The 26,205-nt window shown below is 43.9% G+C and overlaps 1 long non-coding RNA gene across 1 annotated transcript; it reads left to right on the top strand.

Moving 5' to 3' along the window:
- Positions 1 to 290: 290 nt before the first annotated feature.
- On the top strand, positions 291 to 25,952 carry LOC122697582. Its single transcript, XR_006342115.1, has 3 exons — positions 291 to 328; positions 22,622 to 22,627; positions 25,818 to 25,952. It is a non-coding gene; the product is annotated as an uncharacterized LOC122697582 (long non-coding RNA).
- The last annotated feature ends 253 nt before the right edge of the window (positions 25,953 to 26,205 follow it).

Below are 26,205 nucleotides of genomic sequence, written 5' to 3'. Positions count from 1 at the left end.
GAGCAAGAGTCCTTTGAAGTCAGTTTAGTGAAAACTCCCAAAAGTGTCTGGCTACTCTTGATATCACGCTGATATCAGGCTGGCCTGCCTTGAGCAAGGGTTCTGTTGAGTCAGCCTTGCAAGAAGTTCCCTACCCATGATTACTCTCCTTAGTCATTTTCCATCCACTGATCCACACCCTCCCCCTTCACTACGGATCCCCACTGTCCTTGTTAGAGTCAGAGTTTAGCCTAGTCTCTCTCCCTTACCACAATCCCCATCGTAGTAGCCTTACTATCTCTGTGCGTGTGTGCATATGCGCTAAGTCACTTCAGTCGTGTCTGACTCTGTGCAACACTACAGACTGCAGTCCACCAGTCTCCTCTGTCCATGGATTCTTCAGACAAGAATACTGGAGTGGGTTGCCACACTCTCCTCCAGAGGATCTTCCCAACCCAGGGGTCAAAGCTGCATCTCTTGTGTCTCCTGCTTTGGCAGGAGGATTCTTTACCACTAGCCCCACCTGGGAAGCTCCTTACCATCTCTAATAAGCGTCATAATTAGTTTTTTCTTTGACACACTTGAGCTGACCCTGTAGAAGGCATGCCCCGCCCACCTGGGCATCCCAGGCTGGGGCAGACATCTTTTCTCATCTTTGAGATGCGTAATCTTAGAAATGGCCTGACCCATTGAGTTTAAAGTCTCCCAATAACCTCTCCCAGGATGCCCACTGAAGTTGGCAGTCATATAGCTTAGATTTGGGAGCACATTTGTAATTTCAGATCATCTCTCTCACTGCCAGCCAATGAGTCCTGAAGCTTTGGCTTTGATAAAAAAAAAATTCTCTATATTTTCTACTCTGGCTCTTGGTCTCTCTCCTGATCACCCCAGCGAGGGGCAATGTTACAGTCTTTGAGCTTGCATGGTCCGTTTCAAAAGTCCAGCCGTCTCCTTCAGCCCCAGAGCCTGCATATCCTTCATGACCTCACAGGAGGGTTAGCTCAGGATCACAGCTGACTGGCTGTGGCCGGCTAGGCTTGCTTTCTTGGTTCTGTGGGACTAGATGGGAGCCCAGCAAAAGAAGGAGAGGGGGAGATGTGCCTTCGTCTCTCTCTCCTCCCCGCCTCCCTGCCTGGCATCGTGCTGCTGGGCAGGTGATGTGCTAAACTGACTACGTTTTCCTCCTGAAAGTCCAACCCCATTGTCCCCAAGGTCAAATGCCCAGTAAAGAGAGGGCCAGGCTGAGTCTCCAACATGATGACAGGAAGCGAAGGTAGCCCTGAGATTCTGGGCATAAAAATGGACCAATTAAGAGATGAGAAGGAAAGAGATGGTATGTGGCGAGTCTCTGCTGGGAACAGACACGCAGGAGGAACATGGGATCTGTGCCAGGCACTTTCCACAATTAGCTCCTCCCAGGATATAGATTAGGTAACTGAACCTCAGAGAGATGAAATAACATCCCTAGGTCCTGGAGCTCACGAGTGGAGCCAAGATTCGGACTCGGGTCTGCAGATCTGTTTGACTTGTACGCTCCAGCTCTTTCCAGGAAACCCAATTCCTCCCGGGGAGGGGGATGTGTGGGCGCCTGGGGATGGGGCGCAGTCCTCACTCGTCTTCTATTGGAGAAGCCTGGAGGCCATCGGTCAGCCCCCTCTCTGCTCTTCGGATCTTGTTACCATTCCTGTGCTTTCCAATAACATGTTCATAATCATCTCCGAGGTGACAAAAACGGCCCCAGCCCACCGACATCTGGAAGGGCTCAGGGCTGCCATGACCCTTGGCACAGCCTCGGGGCTCAGCCGGCACTTGCTGTAAACCCTGGATGCCTGGGATCAGATCCGCAGGCCTCACGGGGCACCAGCAAAGTGGCACCCCCTGGGAGGGTTCCCTGAGATGCAGCCACGCAGCCACGAGCTACGGCCGATCTGTGCACAGCCCATCTGGGGAGTGGATAACCCAGCCTGACAACTGACCTTGACGGAATTACAGCAGTAATATTTTCGGTTGGTTGCGCTAGTCTTAGCCAATTTCTCTAGAGCGTTAGGTGCAAACATAAGTCCGCGGTTCCACATCGCTCATGCTGGGGTCGGCCGCCTCCCCTCCGCTGTCTCTAGTATTTATCCTGTGGTTTGTACAAGCCTCGCCTTTCTCTTCCCAGGTGAGAGCGAGAGTCTCCAGGCCACCTTCACCTCCGCTGGATGTGCAGTGAAGCAGTGCGGATGAGAATCTTGCCCCCTGCCCGTCGAGTCAGGCTGGCACTGAATGACCTCCTGCACCAGCCAGCCTGTCCTCCGAGGATTGAAATTGATTTCCCTTCGTTCTGTGTGTGAGCACCGCCCGAGGTACAGCTCTGTTACCGCACCAGGCTCAGGGGAACAGTGACATTCTTGAAAAGATAAATGGGAGAAGTTCTTTAAGAATGCCCTGTGTCACCTCTGCTAGTGAACAGAATGCCTGCTTACATTTCCAAACAGTAGCTTTTAATTTCTCCATGCCACTGTGTGTGTGTGTGTGTGTGTGTGAGTGCATAGGAATGGGGGTGAGAGGTTTCTGAAGCTGTGAGATGAAGTGTTAAAAACTCCAAACTCCTGTCCACATGTCCAAGTTGAGGTCTGATGTATGATTTAAGGAGGTGACCAAAAAGTCAGGACTCGAAACGTTTTATTGTCATACATTTAAAAAAATCAAAATTAATGCAAAAAATCCACTGTGAGCAACATATCAAACTTTTAAATAAATAAACAGTTGACATTCTTGGTTTTTCCCTTTATCTCAGAGTCCAAGATGACTCAACACGACACTTCTTTATAAACTTCTGATATGTTCATCATGGATTTTTTACATTAATTTTAATTTTCAAAATACTGCATGGAGATATTTATCTTTCTGGTCCCTTTAAGTTTTGCACCCTGGAGGAACTGCCTCTCCCAGGTCTCAGCCCTCTTCAGGCCTGGCCCAAATCAGAGGTAGGGTTGTTTCTGAGATTAGCTGAAGATCCTAGCTGGCATTTGTATTCAGCCTCCAAACTGAGAATGAGTTGAGTTGTTGAACTCTTCCTCTAGATGGTGACTGTTCGAGCCCGGAATGGCATTTGGATTTTGTTATTGACTTGGTCACAGCTTAAGTCATCCCAAGTGCCAAGCAGGAGTAAAGAATAGGCTTTCTTGGAGGTAGTGTCTGTTCTGTATATACCAAGGGTGGTCCATGAACTGGCCAGGCCACGGGAGACTACAAGGAGACTCTTGGTAGATATCCAAGTTCAAGTCTGCTGCCCCGTCACCTCCCCGATTATGCTTATAGAGGAGTCTCAACTTCTACTGTCAAGTTGCCAGTTCATTGCTCAGTGGGGCACTCAGGCCCTTCCCCCACCGCCCCTCCACCCCCAAATAATCACCACTGGTGTCCCTAGCAGCCACAAGGCTGTGTGAATATCACTTCAGTGACTGCCTTTTAAAGATATGGCCTGGTGCTTCTGGAAAAGCTAGCTATTTCATAATTGTAAAATTGACCTCTATTCCGCAGCTCTACTGCACACTGGTGTACTTCCTGGCAAATCCATCTAACCCAAAATTAAATGACATTTCCTGGCGAGAGATGGGCAAGTGGTTGAAAATATCACAGCAACCGCTCCACTCAACTTGTAATATTCCTTTACATTCTATATCTCAGGGCTGTCCTGGGTCTCTTAACTGGCAAGTTAAGGGGGAGCACTGTGGGCTCGGAGTCTGGCCATTTGAAATAAGAAGCCAGCAGGGAGAGGCTGCTTGACTCTGGTTTTTAGTTTTACCTTTTCCAATGTATCCTTCCCATCTTAAACCCGCCCTTCCTCCTCCTGTATGTTCTCTTTCAGGAGCTGACATCATCACCTGTACCCAAGCATGAGGTCCCAATTTCACCTCCTTTGCCATCTAGATCCCACAGTGCTGCCAGAATGATCCTGCCAGAATGTTGATGTGATCATGTCATTTTGTTCAGAACCCTTTGTAACAACTCCTCCTAGCCCCTCCTCCAGGGGATCTTCGCAACCCAGGGATCAAACACAGATCTCCTGCATTGCAGGCGGATTCTTGACCAGCTGACCCACCAGGGAAGCCCAAGAATTCTGGAGTGGGTAGCCTATCCCTTCTCCAGTGGATCTCCCCAACCCAGGAATTGAACCTGGGTCTCCTGCATTGCAGGCAAATTCTTTACCAGCCAAGCTACCAGGGAAGCCCCCGTAACAACTCCTCCTAGCCTAGAAGGTAAGGTTCACTGTGCCTGTTTTGGCTCTGCCCTTCTCACTCGGCTCATGGCTCACTGCTCTTCCCACTTGCAGCCCCGGCTCAACCGCTCCCTGGGCCTTTGCACACCCTTCCCTCCTGTCACACTCGTTTCCTGCCTCAGCCTAACTGCATGGCTGCCAGCCTTCTTGGAATGAGCCAGCTGGCAGTGGCATTTTAGAGTTCTGCATGCGGCCCTTTACTCAGCGTCCTGATATCAGTAGGCACCGCCCCCTTGTCCCCCCTCGTACCTGATGGCTTTGATTCTAGAGCCTATCACGCTCATTTCGCCCCCCACATAAGACCCCAGTACCTCCTAGTGGATGGGGGTGGGGACCAATTGCCTGGCTGGACCAACCGATGAAGCAGCCTGGTCTACGGCCATACCACCCTGAACACGCCCGATCTTGTCTGATGAAACAGCCTGGGGGATCTTGCCTCTTTCACGACTGGAAGTAATCAATTATCTTGTTTTCTTTTTCTTGCCTCCCTCCCATCTTTGATGAAACTCAGAGCTTCAACTTCCCGATTGGGTTCTAGAGAACAGATCATTATTTATCATTGATACCCCTTTTCAGAGGCACTTAAGATACGGCTTTCTCAGGTTGGCTAACATCCTTGTTCTGACTTCATTTTACTTATCTATAAAGTGATAAAAATGTTACACCACTTTCAATTCCATCAAAGCTGTCAAATGAGCTAATCTCTCAGGTGACTCCTAAACCAGGACTATCTTAGAGGAGTCAAGGAATTTCGATTTGCGGGCATGTTGTTTAATTTCTCTTTCTCTCCTAGTTGACTGTGGTCAGACACATCGGCTCCAGGGGAATCTGGCACATTAATGTATACTGTTTTTAGGTTAAAGGAAAGTTTGTTTATACATAACTTTTTATGATTCCCTATCTTAGTGGACTTCTTGATTAACTGACTGACAATGATACTTGTGGATAGTATGCTGGATAAAAGACTTTGGGAAAGAGAAGTTTCACGCTGGGGAGGAGCTGAAGGACCTAGAGAGGCGTGAGTGATGTCACCGCTGGCGGAGGGAATAGCCACATTAACTGTGTCCCCTCGCGGACTTGGCAGGTGATGGCGTAAGCTTCAGAGGTAGGTTGTTATTGGACCAATTAAATAGAGGTCTTAAAAAAGCCCACGTTTTCATGATGCTTTCCAAGAGTGGGCCGTCATTTTTATTTGCATACACACAAGTCGTAGGAGTCAGATGCATTACGACTCCGTGGATGTGACTGCTGTTGGGCGTATGGGGGACTGCCCTGGACTGCTGCTCTGGGAGTCACGTGCGGTCACTGCTGGCAACAGCCCATCACCCGGGCAGTGCTTTCCGGCCAAGTGCCGGCCAGAGCTCGGGGCGGCGATGATGCTGGCAGGAAACACGAGCGGATGTGCCCCTCGGCTGACGCCCCGGCCTGCCTTGGGGCTCATTTGCACGTTACTTAGGGGGTCGGAAACCCTAAAGCGTAGAGTTGCTTTTGGTTAGTTGTTACGACCGTGTGTGAGAAATGGCCAAGTCATTTCCTTCGGACCAGAAATGGAAAAATCTTACAAACAGAAGGTGAAGTTTGCTTTGGCATTCTGGTAAGTCGTTAGCCTGAAAATGTGCACTTGGCTTTTTTGCTGCTAGGCTGGAGGAAAGGAATGGTAACTCTTCAGGGTCTTTACATTCTGCTGACCGAGAGCAGCCTCCTATCCCCTGTGCCCCCTAGAGCCCGAGGTCTGACCAAACGCTCCTGGCCCATCTCCTTGCTGTGGGGGTGGGGTGGGTGGCTACGGAGGAGGAGAGTGGGGCCACCCCCAAGTCTCCATTACCTGTCACGAGCATTTGGCTTTGCTGGACGTTACACGTGGTCTTTTCAGCCTCACTGCTTCCTGTGGCTACACTGGCCCCATCTTTTTGCCTCCCCGACTCCCCTAGTGACTTGGCTTCACTTCTGCCTCCTGGTACCCCCCACCCCGCATGGTCCATACCGGAAGTTCAATGTGGACGCTGCTGTCATTTCTTATTAATGTCCAAGTCCCTTCTTGACAAGCTGGTGACCCTGGAGGATTTTGTCTGTTTTATCCACCTCCCTTTTAAAAAGTTATATGGCTCCACGTACACAGATTACCCAACTTCTGACGTGACTAAATTTCATCCCATATGGAAAGAAGTGTACCAATCTTTGGACACTCAGAGCTGGGCTTGGAAGAAGCTGATATCGCTCATGATGTGTGGGTTACGCAGATTTATGTGACAAGCTTCTCTGGCCAGCCACCACCATGGAGGCCACAACTCCCAGTCTTTTCCAAACAGTAACCAAACTTATCTGCATCTCAGAGTGTCATGGACTTGAATGATGGCTGGTGCCAGAATGAGTCATGAGTTGGACTCTGTGTGAGCCGGGGAAGAGGGGGAGACAGGAAGGGCAGAGGGGGAGATGCAGGGGCCTGGTGATGGAGGACTTGGGGGCTGACAGCTTGAGTGATGAAAAGGGAGAATTGTAAGGAAACAATTGATCTCTGGGACTTGGTGCCGGCTCGGCTCGGAGAGGAGGTGGGAAGGGACAGAGGTTGGACATGCCTTTAGGTTCTGTGGGATCTGGGTGCTGAGAGTGCTGGTCACTTACTTTGAGACTAGGCTCTGCATCTCCGTCCCTTCTGCTGGTGACAGCATGAAGACTAAACGGTCAGCCTTCAGGGGTGCACACGGGGGCTTTTAGGAGCCTGTTTCCACGTATGGAGTGGGGCGGTACTGTGAGATCATGATGACCTGAGTTATGTCCAGGGGTCCCTGAGATTCTTGTGGTAACTGGAGGTCGGATGCTAGAACTGGGTCAGTACAGGAGAAGGGGGGCTATTTGCCCATGGACCAGGATGAACAGAGCCTGGATGAGTAATACTCTAGGAAGAAATGCAAATCAAATCCAGGCAGGCCATCCTCAGGGGCGGAGTATGTTGTATTGCCTGTACCTCCGAACTGTGGCCTCAGGAACTCACAGAAAGTCCTGCACCTAGTTGTTGTTTAGTTGATAAGCTGGGTCCAAGGCCTGGACTGTAGTCCGCCGGGCTCTTCTGTCCATGGGATTTCCCAGGCAAGAATACTAGAGTGGGCGGCCATTCCCTTCTCCAGGGGATCTTTCCCACCCAGGGATAGACCCCACACCTCTTATGTTGGCAGGCGGATTCTTTACAGCAGAGCCACGAGGGAAGCCCATACCACCAAGAATGAGCCCTAATTAAACTGCAGACTTTGGGTACTTATGATATGCCATTGGAAGTTCAAGGTTTGAAACAAATGAACCACTCTGGTGGGCGGTGTTGGTAATAAGGGCTGTGCCCATGGGGCGTTTATGGGAGATTTCTGTACCTTCCTTCAATTTTACTGAGAGTCCAAAACTGTTCTTAATAAGTAAAATCTTAATAAAAAAAAATTTTTTTTGAAAAATGTGCTCTAGCAAGCAGACCCTAGGTCCCATATGACCAATAAAGAACAGACCTGGGCATTAGACCTTTAATACATAATATTTTTTCTTTCTTTTTTTTCCCTTTTAAAATATCATCTTACACGGTGGTTCAAATTGGTTTGAGATTATTTGAAGCTGTATGTGAACATGCAGTAGGGCCCCTTCTTCCAGATGTTGTAGCTGAGAATTTGATTTTAATAATTCTAAATACAACATTGTATATGCAGTTCTACCATATTCAAATCATCTATATTATACCAACTTGCAAGATCTTTTTGGGACTGAGGTCTGATTTCCAATATGTTACGTGTTATTCCCAGTTTTCTGGAATTTGATATTCATGCTATGCTTTTATTGACAAAAAGAAAGTGTTGAAAGATAAAGTGAGGAACAGTTTTTGGTAAAATTCTGTTAGCGCTCCCTTTCCAGCTTGTTATCAATCCAGCCTTTTGGGATCATTTTAATCAGTCGGCTATGGATCACCTAAGCCAATATGCCAGGTACAGATTCTGTTCCTCTTTAGTGGCTAATGATCATGCTGCCCGGGCCATGTCCTTACCACCCTTCCTGTCTAACCCACGTCCCTTCTAAGAGAAATTCCTTTACTTAAGCTCCTACCTAGACAGCCTTGCCTTCTATCCTGTGGTCATCTTTGCTAGCTCATCCTAACTCAAAGCAGCAATCCTCTCACCTTTGGTCTCCTGCGGAAAGCTGGACCAACCATATTCTCTTAATTGCAAAATCTGAACTAAGGAAAATAAAAAGAACTTTATACTTTGTGATAAATCTAGCAGTGAAGAAAATAGCCTGAGGTTGAGTTGGGGCTGAGGCAAGCCAAAACTTGCCTCTCTTTGGAGAGAGAGAGAGAGAGGCGATGACAAGGTTTGGAAGCTTCTTAAGTATCTTAGGTCATTCTGAGAAGCTTAGGAAAGCTATGGATTCTCTCCCCTGAGAAATATATAAATTAACATGCAGACAGCATGTTGCTCACGGTTTCAGGATGTTTATGTGTGTGTGCTAAGGTGATTCAGTTGTGTCCGACTCTTTGTGACCCCACAGACTGTAGCCTGCCAGGCTCCTCTGTCCATGGGATTCTCCAGGCAAGAATACTGGAATGGGTTGCCATTTCCTCCTCCAGGGGATCTTCCTGATCCAGGGATCAACCTCGCATCTCTTATGTCTCCTGTATTGGCAGGGGAGTTCTTCACCATTAGTGCCACCTGGGAAGCCCCAAGATGTTTATAGACCTTTTCAATCTTGTGGTAGTTAATCCTAGAAAAAAATGGTAATAAAATCTGGTTGGTATTGAGACAGTGAAGAGGATGTGCAGAAAAAGTAAATAGGAGTGGAGAGAGACAGAGGCCCCTGGACCTGCCTTGTCTCCTGAGGTCTCCAGGTCTGATTTCTAGGTCACCTGACTTTCCATAAACTCCTGAGATTAATTGAGTGAGTCCCTGTTTCTCCAACTTAAAGTGCTTTATTTAAATAATCGGGCCATCATTCACACAGTCACGCAAGCTATAAACCCCAGAGTCGCATCTCGAGCCCCAGCCATCACTTTCCAAGCGCCTCGCGCTTTACATTTCTTACTGTGCTGGTAGCCCAGGGGCCAGCTCAGCCATTCTCTATCACTGGTTTCCTAATACCTTTTTCTTTTTCGGCCGCGAGACATGTGGGATCTTAGTTCCCTAACGAACCAGGGATCGAACCAGCACCATGGCAGTGGAAGCGCGGAGTCTTAACCACTGAACCACCAGGGAAGTCCCTAAGGATTTCTGTGCCTCCAGCTCAAACTGTAAACCCAGGTATTCAGTCACCTACTGAACAACTCTACTTGGTCGTCCTCTAGATATGGCAAATGCTGTAGTTTAAAAACACAGCTCATAGTTTTCTTGCCACTGAAAAAACACAGGAAGCAAAAATGAAAGCGAGGCATACAAAATACCTTTTACTGGTCAGTGACTTCCATTCAAAGAAGCATAAGGAGCATCTCTGATACCCTTCTCTCTCCTGGCCTCAATGGACTCGATCATCCATCACCTGAAAAATGAAACCCTAACCTGTCTCCATGTTTCTCATCTTGACCACTCCAGCTTGTCTCCCAGCTGCAGCCACGTGATCAGTCTCAGATACAATTCTATGACATTCAAACTTAAAGTTCTCTGATGCTTCTATGTAACCCACACGCCCTGCAGGGCAGAGGGGCCTGCACGATGTCTCCAGCTTCTTGTCCTAGTCTCATCTCCTGCCCCACCCTGCACATCACTTCATGTTCCAGCCAACTGACCTCCTTGCACTTCCCGCCCAGGCCATCCTATTTCCTGTCTCCAGACTCTGCTGGGGATTCCCTTCTCAAGCTGAAATTTTTTTTTTTTTTCATAGGCTTCTCTATGGCTAAACTCCTTTTGGAGATCTGCAAAAGTAGGTATACAAACTACACAAAATTATGAACACTTTCATAAAGAAATGGAAAAGAATTGCACATCACACATTCCATGGCCAGACATCATAAAATTCCACTTAAAAATCTCTAACATATTGAACACATTCAATGCTTACTGCCTAAGGCCCCTAGCTTTCCTCTTTTGATGGTCTCTTCGTGGCTCCTTTCTGTCCCAGTGACATTTATTCTGCAGTCTCTCTGGCCATGCTCAGTTCACCTTTCTCTCTTATATTATATTCATACTCAATCACCCTAGTTTCCTTTTTTTAAAATGGAGACCAATATGGTTCTCATTTAGATTTTCCGAGGAGCATCCTCCAACCTAGCACTCCATCAGCAGATGCAGTATTATTCTAGGAACTGGCCTTTATTGGAAAGCACTTCAGTCCCTGAGTTGGGAAGATCCCCTGGAGTAGGAAATGTAACCCACTCCAGTAAGCTTGCCTGGAGAATCCCATGGACAGAGGAGCCTGGCGGACTACAGTCCATGGGATCACAAAGAGTTGGACACAACTGAACACATATACACATCACCTTCATTGGAAAGCAGGATGAATCTGAAATATGTGAATTTTAACTAATACGTGAATTTTCAAGGACATATACATTTCAAATAACATTTTTTTTGGTTTAAAAACTCATTTCTGCTCATTGAGGAAATATTAGAAATAACAAAAGAATATAAAGAGGGCTATAAGAATCATCACATAACTAACTGCACAGATGTAACGAACTTCTCTCCCTCCTTCTCCTTCTTTCTCCTTGGTTTGGCTAGGATCCCCACCATAAACCTGAAAGAATCTCTCCTAGGACCTGTTGGAAGGCTGAAATCAAGCCTACACTGCAAAAAAATAAATTCTGAAGAAAGTTGACTTTTTCTTTTCTTTTAATAAAAACAAGCTGTCGTAACCTGGAAACCCATAGGTATTCACTCTCTTAAAAAATGATTGATTGAGTTAATATTTGAATAAGTGGTTCATTCACATGGTTCAAAATTCTAGGACTATAAAAACTTAATGTGGTTTTTAACTATGTCTGCAAATTCTTTGCCATTTCTCCCATCAAAATATAGAGTCAAATTCCTCTCCCTCTGAATATAAACTTGCCTTAGTGACCCAATTCCTTGGGTATCCATCCAGAGATTTTTGTGCACTTGAAAAAATATATAAATATATATATTCTTTCCCCTTGCTTCTATATATTGTTCGTATTTTGATTGTTGTTCACCTATCAGTACATCTTTTATTCACAGTTGAATAATATTGTCTTGTCTGGGTTCTTTCTAATGGATATTTTGGTGGCTTCCAATCTTTTACTCTTTCAGTGTTAGAGCAAATAATCTTGTACATATATTACTTTGCATATATGTGGGTTTAACTGTAGGATAAAGGCCTGGAAATGGAACTGCTATGTCAAAGGGTGGGCGCATTTGTAATTTTAATAGTCATTGCCATATTGACCTTCACAGTCCTCCAATTTATTCCTACTCCAGTGATAAATTTTGTTTCCTTTATTTCAAACTTCACCAACCTAGTATGTTACTGGACTTTTGGATCTTTGTCAATCCAAGCAGCAAAAAAATAGTATCTCAGGACACTTTTAATTTGTATTTTCAAAATGAGTGATGCTGCACATATTTTGTGTTTTAAAGAGTTTTAAAAATATTTATTTGTCCTTTCTCTATCTACTTTTATATCATTGCCCATTAAAATTTTTTTTCTTTGCTCATTTTTGAATGAAATGATGATCTTTTAAGAAATTAATTTGAAAAAAGAAGAAATTAATTTGAACATATGTATTAGGGAAAAAAAACCTTTGTTGTTTGTCTTTTTGACTTTGTAATTTTTATTACATGGAGACTTTGTATTTTATTTTTCCATGGTGAAATTTATTCATGGTTTTTTTCTTATGGCTTCTGAATCTTACATCACACTTGGAAGAGTCTTCCCCATTCTAAAGTTACTAAATAATTCCCTTATGCTTTTTTCTACCTCTTTGGGGTTCTAATCTTATACATTTGGGATTGATCCAGGTGTGAGGCATAAAGTGGGCTCCCCAGGTGGTGCAGTGGTAAAGAATCTGCCTGCCAGTGCAGGAGACACAAGAGACGTGAGTTCTATCCCTGGTTGGAAAGATCCCCTGGGGTAGGAAATGGCAACCCACTGCAGTATTCTTGCCAGGAGAATTCCATGGACAGAGGAGCCTGATGGCTGCTGTCCATGGGGTCGAGAGAGTTGGATATGACTGAGTGACTAACACACATAACTCATTCTTACTTTTTGGTCAGAGGCAGTTCATACCCTTTCTACTGAAAGACAGCCGTAAGTGAGCCCTAGGAGGCCTGTGACTACGTGAGTGTGCTTAGCCATGTCCTGCTCTTTGAGACCCCACGGACTGTAGCCCGCCCGTCTCCTCTGTCCCTGGAATTCTCCAGGCAAGAATACTGGAGCAGGTTGCCATTTCCTTCTACAGGGATCTTCCAGACCCAGGGATCAAACCCACATCCCCTGCATGGGCAGGCTGATCCTTTAACACTGAGACACCTGGGAAGCCCCAAGTCTCTTAAAAGAGAGCAGTCTTTAAGACATCCTACTCTGTGGGTGGGGACTGGGTTGAACCATAGTTTCTAGTGGATTCCTTCTGGCTGATAACAGTTGTAAAAAGAAAGACTGAGCCTCCTCTACATTTGAGGAGCAGAGGTGTCTCAGAAATGATGACACAAGTTAGAAGAAAGCTTTGGAGTTTCTTTGCCATGAGTGGATGAGCTGGTTAGGGCCCATAAAAAAAAAGAAAGGAATCTGGAGCCAAAGAACCCCAGCAGCTGGCCTACATGGGACCCCCGAGTCAAAAATCACTGCTCATAGTGAAACTACAGATTTGATGTGAGGGGATGTGAGTGTGGATTGGGGAAGCAAGGGTTACAGCCACCTCGGTCACATAGACCCTTCACCAATTTTGGTAAGTATGTTTTTTTAATACTCACCAATATGACAGCTGTCACAATATAATCTAGCAAAATTGATTCCAATGAAGTTAAAGACAACTCAGTACTTCTAGAGCCATCTTAACCGAAAAAACCGAATGAAGCATTTGGCCAACCCAATACTTTATTTTTTTTCCAGTAAGAACATTATTTTTTTTATTTATTTATTTTTTAACACCAAAAACATTTTGTGTTGAGGTGTAGCTGATTAACAATATTGTGATAGATTCTGAAGAACAGTGAAGGGACTCATCCATACGTATACATGTATCCATTCTCCTCCCAACCCTGCTCCCATCCAGACTTGGCCGACCCAATAGTTGAAAGCCTTCTCCACAATGCTTTCCTTCTCTACTACAGTCTTTCTCAAATTCCCTCTTTTTTTTTTTTTTTTTCCAGAATCCTTCTCATTGCCCTGGTGGTTGGTCTAACCGCCCCTGTTGCTGCAAACAGCCTTCAGGAACAGCCAGCCCTTGCAGCAGAACTCCTGGAGAGGTTCCTGAGTAGGGGGGTTGTCTAATTGCCTTCCCCTTGCCAGGAGAGATGCCAGTTTCCAGGGCATCTTCGTCCCACCACTGACTCTCTTGTTTGGCTTTGCACAGAGATGTTGTGACCCTCATCTCATTGGCTTTTGACACTCTTTCCTTTTGACCCATTTTCTGAAGAAACTTTCCATGCCCTTGGCATGTTCCGTGGCTGAAAGCAACATCTTGGCATTCCAGGATATCTCAGCCCAGATGAGAATGTTTCATTCTAACACCAGGAGGAAGGATGAAAGCACGTAATTTCCTACAAAGTGGATTTGTAAGAAATAAAAGCCTGTTAACACAAGACCTACAGCCTCAAAATGGAGAAAGTAGAGAGCCTGAGAAGGCTTTCTGGAACCAAAGACTTCACTGTGGTTTTGTAAGATCTAAAAGAAATCACTTTAAAGAGAAATAAGAATTGCCCCACTAGGGGGAAAGCTCGATGTAGAGAGCAGTTTTAAAATATGCCTTCATTCACACATGCAAGTGCAAAACCACTTGGGTTCTTCTTCCTCCAGTTGCTTTCTATTTCATTCTAACTCAACAGCTGTAAATGGCTTTGGTAAATCACACTGGTACATTTCCATTAACATGAGCAAAATTTATGTCAACTGCATTGACAACAACTGTCAGCCTTGAAAGACCCCAATCTCCTCTTGCATAGACAGCACACATCTGTATCATACCTACAGCTTCTCATACATCCCAGCACCATTTGTCTATCTTGTTTCCATTTTGTTCTCCTCCTCTGGACTCAGAAATCTCCCAGGTCATCAATCAGCTTTAGTGTCAATGAGGTGTATTCTGACTCGGTACAGGCTGTCCCCATTATTCCCTTCTCTGGCTCAGCTGCCTTTTTATTCCAGTGAATGAGGTTTTCCTTGCAAAGCAGCTACATTTGTGTGCTGCAGAGACGGGAGATAAATTGGTTTTGAAACTGCACCATTCTGCACCACTTCAGGGTAATGTCCTTTATTCCATACACAGATTTTTTTTTTTCCTATTGTAACATATACGAGGTCTTTTAATTCCCACACATCAGAAATCATTACCTTGGCTTTTACAGGGTTTCTAGAAAGTCATGGGATATGGCCAGCCCTCAGGTTCACATTCTGTTCTGTAGACAGCGAGCCACCTCTACATTTGATCCTGCTAAGAACTCAACTAGGGTTTCTCTTACTATTTGTGGTAAAGGGCTAGTGCTTTTTTATTTTCAATATATTAGATGGATACTTTTGTAAAATACAAAATCAGGCACTTGGATGCTGTGGTGATATCAAATTGCACATAAACGTTTCTAAGTTACTTGTCATTGTCCATACTTATTGCAACTGGGTGGCCGTTAGTTCATGGACCAGCCCAGACCTATGGATCACGCTGTGGGTAGACATTGAGTTTGGGCCTGTTGGCTACACTATTCTAAGACTCATCTTGCAAAAACTACCATGTGATGTAAGATGTGCTCATTTCTATTTCCTAGGGCAGATAGTTTCAGACAGTGCAATGAATATTACTCAGCTATCAGCCATTAAAAGGAATGAAGTGCTGATAATATGGGACAATATGGATCAGCATTGAAAACATGCTCAGTGAAAGAAGGCAGAACAAAAGATCAAGGATTATATGACTCCTTTCATGTTTAGAGCAGGCAAATCCATAGGGACAGAAAGTTTAGTGGTGGACGGGGATTGGGGAGGGGGTGGGTGAAGAAAGGGAAAAACTCAGAGATATAAAGCTTCTTTCTGGGGAGATGGCAGTGTTCTTGAGTTGGATGGTGGTGATAGTTTCACAAGATTTTCATTACAATTGACCCATGAACAATGCAGATTTAAACTGCACAGTTCTACTTATATGTGGCTATTTTTCAATAGTAAATACTACCCGGTCCACATTTGGTTGAATTCTCAGATGTGAAGGACTGCGTATAAATTATACGTGGATTAACCCCCATGTTGTTCAAGGGTCAACTGTGTCCTGAAAACTACTAAGTTGTGTATTTTTAAAGGGTCAAAATGGTGACTTTTTTCATTCAAATTTTTTCTCAACACAATTTTGTCTTTGAAATAATGCAAAGTCTTGAAGGATTGTAAGCCAATTTGAGTATTCAGATACTCTGATTGCAGTAGGAGAATGGATTGCCAGGAGCGGCTATGCAGAGGCCAGGTAACAGGCAATCAGTCTAGCTCAGATGAGGGGTCAGAGCCGTGAGCAGGTTCATCTTAGCCACTGACAGGGGGCACAGTGCCCAGGGCCCAGAGCACGTCTTACTGCCCTGGGAAAATGTTTACATTTGGTTTATCCTCTAATCAGAATTTAAAAATGAATATCATAATGATGAACATAAAATAATGAACCCAGCTTGGTTTATGTTTGTACCAACAAAGTCATAAAACGTTAAGTTTTAATTTTTTCTTTTTATGCCGAAGGGGCCCATGAAAGTAAAAATGCCCAAAGTCCATTGAAGTCCATTGAAGTATCATGGCTCTGGCCATAGGGCAGAGATGAAGTGACTTGGGTGAGTTCAGGAGATATTTAGAAGATAAAAACTGATGAGTTGGTGATCAGCTGTAGGGATCCCACGGCTGGGTGGATGGTGGTGTTGAGTGCTGAGGTGGCAGGTTGTGGGAGAAGAGTCAAATTTGGGAGAATCATGAGGAGTTCGGTTTTTGGATGCATTTACTCTGAAACAGGAGAAGGCAATGGCAAGCCACTCCAGTGTTCTTGCCTGGAGCATCCCAGGGACAGCGGAGCCTGGTGGGCTGCCGTCTATGGGGTCGCACAGAGTCGGACACGACTGAAGTAACTTAGTAGCAGCAGCAGCAGTCTGAAGCAGGGAAGCCTGGAGTGCTGCAGTTCTTGGGGTCACAAAGAGTTGGACACAACTTAGTGGCTGAGCAGTGAACAATCTGAAGTGAATGAAATTTCATTTCATTTCCTGGGACGAGGACAGGGTGTGCCAGTCCCAGGTAGCAGAGTTTTATTTCTATGGCCTCTGTGATGGGATTGGGAAATGGCTTTATCAAATAGCTTCTTTTGAAGTGTACTCATCGCACTAGAATTTTTGTTATCTTACTTTAATTGGCGCAATTTGAGGTCTGGGAGCTGTTTGGTGAGATTCAAAGAAGTACTGTTCTCTTGCTGAAATGTGTAAACTCTATCAGTTTCTTCCCCAGTAGCTCAGTTGATCAAGAAACTGCCTGCAATGCTGGAGACTCGGGTTCAATTGCTGGGTCGGGAAGATCCCCTGGAGAAGGAAATGGCAACCCACTCCAGTCTTCTTGCCTGAAAAATCCCATGGACAGAGGAGCCTGGTGGGCTATAGTCCATGGGGTCTCAAGAGTCAGACACAACTCCCTGACTAAACTCTCAGTACTGATTACATTTTATAAGATGTAGAAAACTCCCATTAATTTAAAAATTAAAACAAACAAACTATTATTCACCCAGTCCCCTCTTTGCACATTTAGGCAGATAATACTATAAATGTTGGCGTGTAAGCAACAAATTATATTAAACAAGCCCCGCCATGTACATCTCCATTACAAACACGTTAGGAAATGAAATTCAACAGCTGCCAAATGTACTAAATGATCAAATCAGAAGGAAGTGAATGTCGTTTTGAAACTCGTCAAGAGAATTTACAACTGAAGTGTTATAACAAAAATACTAAGATAATATGCATTTGGTGGTGACCTTAGAAACATCTTAAATGTCTTTTGACCACATTTTCCTTTCAGTTTTCATAAAAACCTTTGTTTCTTCAATTACATCCCATGATACGAAGCATTTTGTATATTAGAGAGAAATTGATGTCTTTTGCTCATATAAAAAAAAGAGATATGACATCCAACTTTGTCTTTTTGTAATAAAATAAAACCTGACCCAACACATCGTAATAAAAGAGCAGTTGAACCAAATCGGATGATCTACTTCTGAGACATACACAAGTCATCATTTTGATAATCTCTTTCTTCCTGAAACATCAACAGAAGTAGGTCTTTCGTACAATTAACTCTATGCTAAGAATATTTTATCTTGAAATTTCTTCCAGACAGCTATGAATTTTTGAGATCAACCAGAGCTGTAAAATTTGTGTACACAGAGATCTAACCATCTCTTTTCTTCCTTTTGACTCTGCTACCTGGGGTAATGGTCAGGCCAAAAACAATTAAGCAGAATGTAGGTCATTTCACCAGGTGATAAATTTACCCATTCCTTTGGGTCCTCACTCTGAAGTTTCCGAGGCTAATGATACGGCAGGTACTATTTTGAGCTGAGATGAAAGGAAAGAATCTTCAAAGATCGTGAGTGCACAGCGCACGTTTTAGAGCACGTGGCAGAGGGGCCTGCCGGAAAGGGTTCTTGGCTTCAAGAGAAGCCTGCTGTCCTAGAAGCAGCCAGGAAACTTCGAGGCTGCATCTGGCATCACGCTTCTTTCAAAAAGGGGGAGGAGAAAATGTGGAGTGGAAGAAACTGGCTGGAAGGGCTCAGCTGTTTTGTGGGGTGCCCTGCGCTGGGAGTCAAGAGTTGAATTCCAGGCCTCATCAGACCACGGAAGAGCTGTGTGGATGTGGCAAGCACTTTCACTTCTCTGAACCTCTGTTTCCTCTTCTGCAAATGAGGGCATATGTTGATTTTTTTCAAGTCCATGAAAAGTGTTGATGGCCTAAGACTGGATGGCCTAAATCTGTTAATTTATCTACTCCCTGGGCTTCCCTGGTGGCTCAGACAATAAAGAATCTGCTTGCCAATGCAGGAGATATAGGAAATGCGGATTCGATCCCTGGGTCGGGAAGATTCCCTGGAGAAAGGAAAGGCGTGGCAACCCACTCCAGTATTCTTGCCTGGAGAATCCCATGGACAGAGGAGCCTGACGGGCTCTAGTCCATGGGGTCACAGAGAGTCAGACATGACTGAAGGGACTTAGCACGCTCACACGTTAGCTTAATAAAATGCTAAGTAACAGTACTCATTCTATACTTTTATTTTAAAAGGACTTTTAATTTATATTAGTAAATACACAGCTGGATGATGGATGTTGCTGGCCCTCAGACTCTCGGAGCATCTTATGCTCCAAGTGGACGATAAAGCATTCTCAAGGAGGCAGTATCCATGGCGATGAAGCACAAAAGCTTGGAACTTGAAGAACCTGGATGCATATATGGTTTCTGCCACTTCATAGATTTGCAATGAAAGTCAGTTACTTTGCCTCTCCAGGCTTCAGTTTTCTCATTTTTAAAATGAAGGTTAGAATGGTACTTCCCTCTAGAATGCTTATGAAGGAAAAAAAAAGTACTCAATGCATACAAAATGGGAAACAAAGTGCCCAGCACGAAATCTGCATTGAATATCTCCTTGTTATTATTAATAATTAGTCTTGACGTGGATTATTTCTGCCTGTGGGTGCTACACGTGACGATCAGACAGCCAAATTTGTGAGTTCAAAACCATACCCAGAAGCAGCTGCTTTTGCGGAAGAGCTGGGCGTGAGGACGAAGCCCTAATTCTCACGTATTCCGGAAGTCTGGAGCACCTGCTCTTCAGCTTTCATGGCTTGGCAGCTTCTAGCAAGTTCTCTGGCAAGCGCTGCCCCATTTTATAGTAGAGGATTAAATTACCTTTCCATCCACTACAGGGCCAGAGCAGGCTCTGGGGCCTTGGGCATGATTAAATATGGAAAATCTAGGAGTGGAGGGACATTTTTTATTTTTCTCTCTCACCTGTGAGAAGGCACAGCAGGGGTCTCAGGGGTCTCCTCTTTTCCAATGTGGTTTCAGACCATGGAATAATGGTGGTACAGTGACTTCTGGAAGAGACCATGAGCCCCGGACTTATTTAGATTCCAAGTCCATGTGTCGTGAGTATGTGGGAGACACAGAGGCCACCTAGCTCCAGCCTCCACTTGCTGCTGCTGCCATAGTGACTGCAGACACGAAACATCTGTACTTTAACTTCCCTTCTGCCTAGAGATGAAACATGAAACAGTTTGAGTTCGTAGCTAAGTCCAAGTCCATCTATTGGGAGCTTTCTAGGAAAGCTTTATAAGAGAAACTGATGCAATTGGCACCACCATTCCCTTACTCTTTCTCTCTTAAACCCAAATGTGATGGCTGGAGTCACAGCAACCATATTGTGACTGTGAGGCTAAATACTGGAAATGACAAAGGAGACACTAGAAACAGCAAGATTGAACTCCTATACCAGCATTGGACAGCCTGTCTTCAGACTTCCTGTGTGAGAACTACAAACTCCCCTTGCCCTTTCTTTTTTTTTAATTTTTAAAATTTTATTTATTTGGCTGTGCCAGGTCTTAGTTGCAGCCTGCAGTCTCTTAGTTGTGGTGCCTCATTTTTTTAGAAAGCCAGTACTTATTGGAGTTTCTGTTATTTTGTGAATGGCACAGGGTCTGAACACATAGACTCATTCTGAAACCCCGAATCCTTACGTCTATTGGAAGCTTATTTCTGCACAGTCTCCTGACTTCTTCTTCCCCCTCTCTTCTGCCCAAAATAGCTTCACATTCAGATTAACTTGCCACTTCTTCATACCTCAAGGTGTCCTGTGCAACAAGGACACTTCGTTTCCTGCAGGCAGTATGGGAAGCATGCCTGGAGGGCAGCCTCAACCTTGTATTTTACTCTGGGTATGAGCCTGCTGCTTCCAATTGGGTGGCCTTGTATGGGTCACTGAGGCTTCCTCGACCCCAGCCCCTTCCCCCTGACACTGGCAGTTAAACAGGATATTCTTTGAGTTCCTTTCAGCTCTGACATTCCGTGACTCCAAGTGCCCTCCAAGAGTTATGCTTTTCCTTAAAAGTTTAAAGAAATGGCATCAAGAACACTGGCTCTTCACTTAATGACAAGTGACGTCATCTCCTTACCTCATACCATTCACAAAAATACATTCGGCATAATTGTTTTAAATTACAATTTGAAGAGGACTTCCCTGATGGTTCAGAGGTTAAGTCTCTGATGCAGGGGGTATGGATTTGATCCCTGATTGGGGAATTAAGATCCTTTATGCCATGCAGCGTTGCCAAAAATAACTAACTAACTAAACAAACTTAAGAAAATAAAAAGTGCAGATTAAATTCTAAAAAATTATGATTCATATTAAATAGAAATATAAGAGTTTGCTCTTATTTTATGGGTGAGGGAGGCCTCCAGAAAAAGGCACAGGTCAACATCCCAACTACAAAGGTCAACATCCACAAATTTAACAACATCAAAATTAAAACCTCTGTGTTATGGGACACAACATGTAGACTGGAGGACCGTATTTGCATGTATGGAATAGGCAAAGATTGTATCTGGACTATGTGAGTGTGTTAGTTAATATGTACAAATCCATTTATATTGTAGAGCTTACCTCATCGGTGTATTCCTTCAGTGATCACAGTTTGGCCCTTCGTATTTCTCAAAGTCTATCAAGGCTGGAAATTGACGTTTTCTCAGGTTAACAAAACCTCAGTTTCCTTGAGTGTAGAAAAGTGGGTAAGATATATGTCAGTTCTCAAAAGAGGAAACAAACACAGCTAGTAAGCATACATGGAGAAGGAAATGGTAACCCACTCCAGTATTCTTGCCTGGGAAAGCCCATGGACAGAGGAGCCTAGGGAGCTATAGTCCATGGAGTCACAAAGAGTCAGACACAACTTAGCGACCGAACATCAGTAAGCATGTGAAATATGCTCCAATCATTCCTAACCAGGAAACCTGAGGTCAAACCGAGCATCACACGTTCACAATTTGGTGGTGAATTTAAAGAGAAATGAGAATAAACACCATGCAACTTGTATTCGTTGTATTATCACCTTGGAGGGCAATTTCTTAGTATCTAAAAGTTAAAATCTTCCCATGCATCTTTTTCTATAGCAGTTTGCTTTTCCTACGGCCTCAAACGGATGGATTTAGATGAACAACAATCTTGGCTTGTGACTCATTTTCAATGTTGGTTCCATGTACATTCTCATTCATTTATTCATGTTTACCAGGTGCCTTGAACTCATCAAGCAGTGTAAAACTAGGACCTTAACAATGACTTTTACTTCATCATCATCCCCAGGATAGCGCATCTCCTTCTTTGACCCAAGGAAAGAATATCCATACTCCTGTTCTCAATTTTGTTCTTTCAAAGTTCATATAGTTTCACCTCACCTCTATGGATTGCAAAAAGATAATGTTTTAAAATTTTAATGTTCTAAAACTATATAAAAAGGCACAAAATATTTTTAAGAGCATAAAAAGAAAAGAAAGAGCCTTTCCTAGGAAGTATTAACTCACAACCAGGACCAGGTCAAGTCCGAAGAGAATCTGGTTTCATAGCTACATATTTAAAGAATTGTTCTCATTTAAAAATTATTTTCCAAATATTTTAGGAACCCACTGTGGGAGACTTTTAAATTAGTGGAAAAGAAAGGAACTCATGCCTCAGTGAAATTTTTATTAATTGAGAATTACTGTTGAGAATTTGGAAGAGCTTGTGTGAGATTTCAAACAGAAGAAAATTTTGAAACATTCACAAGAACTCCATTAGAAAGTTTGAAAAGGTTTGAAAAGACATGTTAAAAATAATTCAGGGAAAAAAAAATTAGGAGAAAGGGAGAGAGCATAATTAGCAGAGAAGGAAGTTTTTTATGTGGCGTGGTGATGAAACAGGCTGGTGATTAACCCGACAGGTAGAGAGGAGACCTGCAGATGGTAATTGGGGCTGTGAGTGCTCAAGATGGTAATTCTTTCCCTTCTTCCATTCTTCTGAGGAAATAAATGCTTTATTGAAGTGGTTTCCATGAAAATCTTTACAATTTCTTGGAAGAGCTGGTGATTCAAGAGGGTTTTGTGACTACAGACAGTTTTTAAATAATTTCTGGAAGAAAGAAGTTTTAAAAAAATTAATGCCAGCTTAGTTATTTGTGTGGAAATAGGTGTCTGGCGTCCCCACAGGGCGTTCTGTAGCTTTAATGGCAGTGTCACGTCTTGGCCGGTCAGAGGGCTGAGTTGCATCATCACAAAATAGGAACCACCTCCTTTCCAGGTTGAACATCACAATGTAATTCTAGGAAGGCTACAAAAGATATATTACTGTGTGTCAGGGCTTAACAGTAGGGGGAAAAAACAAGGAAAGCCAAGCGCAACATCCTATATTTAACATCCTAAAGGACTTGTATTTGAAGAGAGACTGACTTGTTTGGGGCTTTCCTTGGTGGCTCAGACGGTAGAGGGTCCACCTGCCAATACAGAAGACTTGGGTTCAATCCCTGGGTTGGGAAGATCCCCTGGAGGAGGGCATGGCAATCCCCTCTAGTATTCTTGCCTGGAGAATCCCATGTCTGGCAGACTACAATCCATGGGGTCACATACAGTCGGACATGACTGAGAAACTAACACTTTAGACTTATTTTACTAACAGTTCACTGGAAAATGCTTCAAGTCTGACAACTTTGTGCTTCAGCAGCCTACATCAGGAGAGTATCAGAACTCATGTTAATGAGGAACATAAAGTATTTCCCATACAGGCCTTTTTAAAGTGAATATACAGTATGCATATAATAGACCAAATAGGTCTGGGAAAGAGTAACATAAACCATTAAAGGACTGGATTTATGTGGTTTCATTAGCATTAGATATGTTAATAAATAATTGTAATATCACAAGGTCATTGAATTAAGTCGAGTATTTTCATTGAGGAGACAGAAAGTGGATTATCATGAATTGTATTACAAATGCTACCCGAATTATGGGCACTTGGCTCACCTTTTTAGGAGCCTTATCCTAAAGTCTTTTTTTTAAAAATGTGTTTATTTATTTATTTATTTTTGGCGGTGCTGGGTCCCCGTTGCTGTGCAGGCTTTTCCCTAGTTGTGGGGAGCGGGCCTGCTCTCTACTTTGCGATGTTCTGGCTTCTCTCGTTGCAGAGGACGGGTTCTAGGGCGCCTGGGCTTCAGCAGTTGCGGCTCCCAGGATCCAGAGCACAGGTCACAGGGGCTTAGTTGGTCTGTGTCATGTGGGATCTTCCCGGATCAGGGATCGAATCTGTGTCTTCTTCATTGGCAGGGCAATTCTTCACCACCGAGCCACCCAGGAGCCCCTAATTTCCCTTTATAAAAAAAAGCAGTTATGTGGTTATTCAACTTTTCTTTTAATATTAAGTGCACATTGTCAGATTCTTTTAGTATTAAAAGCCATGTGTAGATGCCTCTCCTTTTCTTCTTTTTAAAAAAATTATAGTTGCTATAGAGTGTTATGTAATCGATGCCTTTCTTTGTTGTATCAGACTTCCCCCCGTTAATTCTTTAAAGAAAAAGTGAAAGTGAGTCACTCGGTCATGTCCAACTTTTTGCGACCCCATGGACTGTAGCCAGCTAGGCTCCTCTGTCTGTGGAATTTTCCAAGCAAGAATACTGGAGTGGGTTGCTGTTTCCTACTCCATAATTCTTTAAGAGGCATAATATTCTTGTGTAATATCATGCCCACTTGGAGAGTGATGAATCGGGTGTCACTTTGAAGCACTCACAATGTATCATGTTAGTAGTTTGCATTAAGTTGCCAGTTAATTAAATAACCTCTGTCTTTTACTGCAAAAATCTTGAGCTTTATTAAGTTAGAAAATTTACAACCAATAGCATAATCAATAAAACATTAACAAACATGTCGCCCTAACAAACCTTTCGTATTGATTTTCACATTCTTATAAAGCCTGCCCGTAGCCTGAAATGAAAACACCACCACTGGAATGGGTGTAACAACATTAGCTAAATAAACCATTCCACGGGGCAGTCGTGAAGCTTTTCAAATTGCTGTTGGTTCTAATTATTTGGAAGTCCCCACTCAGAGATGGTTTGGGAACAGCTTCACGGCTGAATGCATTTTAACTCCAAGGCCCACCAGTGAAAGACAGAACTCGTAGCAGAGATGACATTCGAATCTTGAAGGTGACTGCAGGCCGAAGGAATAATTCAAGCAATTTTCTTGCCAAGCTGAATGGCAACTTCAGGTTTGGTTTCGTTGTCTGAATTTTTCAGGAACCTATCATTATTCTTAGTCTGAAATACCCAAAGGACAGCTTTCTTTCTCTATGCGTGTGTGGGGAGAGGGCCATGTTATGGGCTAAGGGTCGGGGAGTTCGGTCTGAAGAGACCCTGGATGTGGATGTAAGTTGCTTCTCCTGATGGTCTCCACGCCAGCCAGCAGGAGCCACAGATGTTTTCCCAGATCCTGAGCAAAGGCAAGTCTGTATCACGCTGTGAAAAGGGGGACTTGTAACCTGGATTTGCAGTTTTGAGAGTGGAAGTTGCCTGAGATGGCTTAGGAAAGGATTCTGTCTTGTGGCTCCCCTGTGTGGTATTTCAAGTGGGGGGGAAGGGGGCTTCCCTGAAAGGAGAAGGACCCTCAGGTGGGGCAGGCAGCCAGTGGGTGATTAGGTACCTCCCATGTACGCATGAGAAGCTATATTGTAAGTCTGTCTCATTAGTCCTGATTCTATAAATGCATTCCACCCTGGCAAGTATCGGAAATTATGTACCCACCAAGCTATTTAATTTCCCATTAGGAAAAAACCCCCTTGGGAGGAGGGGAAAGAACTCATGTAGAAAAATGTGTGTATTTTGTCAGATGAATTTTAAAGTTGAATTCTAAAGTGCAACTCTACTCTGTCAAAGTCACAAACATTTATTCATTCATTTATTCATTCAATAAATCATGTGCTGCACTTCAACCACAGGCCAAACCCAGCCCTTACATCTTTTATTTCTTTTTAATTTAGGTGCTTTACAATGTTGCATTCGTTTTTGCTATACAGAGAAGTGAATCAGATTCATATATATATATATATATATATATATATGTATGTATGTATATATACGTATATGTATATTTCTCCTCTTTGTCACCACAGAGTATTGAATAGAGTCCTTGTGCTATACAGTAGATTCTCATTGGTTACCTATTTTATACATTTTATACATAGTAGTGTATATATATGTCAATCCCAATCTCCCAATTCATCCGACCCCTCTTCCCTCCTTGGTATCCATATGTTTGTGTCTCTATTTCTGCTTTTTCTGCTTTGCAAATAGGTTCATCTGTACCATTTTTCTAGATTCCAAAATCCATTTGAGCACCTACAACAGTTACAGGGAAATATCCTTATCTCAGCTTCTTGAAGCCCAGGGATGATAGCCCACCACTCCTCCATGGAATTCTCCAGGCAAGAATATGGGAGTGGGTAGCCATTCCCTTCTCCAGGGGATCTTCCCAACCTAGGGATTGAACCTGGGTCTCCTGCATTGCAGGCGGATTCTTTGCCATCTGAGCCACCAGGAAGCCCTTCTGAAGCCCAGGTCAGGAATTTGGAGGTGATGATTAGCAACCTGCTCAGCTGATCTGGAGAAGCAGTGCCGGAGGCCCACTCCATCCTAACCACTTGACCACCAGGGAATTCCCTGGTTGCCTTTTATTAAAACTCCCTCCTGTGGCTCTTGGAGGGCTGGCCTGAGAAAACAACAGTCCTACACCTCCTGTCAGCAGTCCTTCCTATGTCCTGTGGGCAGTAG

This window comes from Cervus elaphus, chromosome 7, assembly GCF_910594005.1.
Source record: "Cervus elaphus chromosome 7, mCerEla1.1, whole genome shotgun sequence".
NCBI classification, from domain to species: domain Eukaryota; kingdom Metazoa; phylum Chordata; class Mammalia; order Artiodactyla; family Cervidae; genus Cervus; species Cervus elaphus.
Note: the sequence above shows the minus strand (reverse complement) of the source record. Positions and strands in the feature narration are given on the sequence as shown.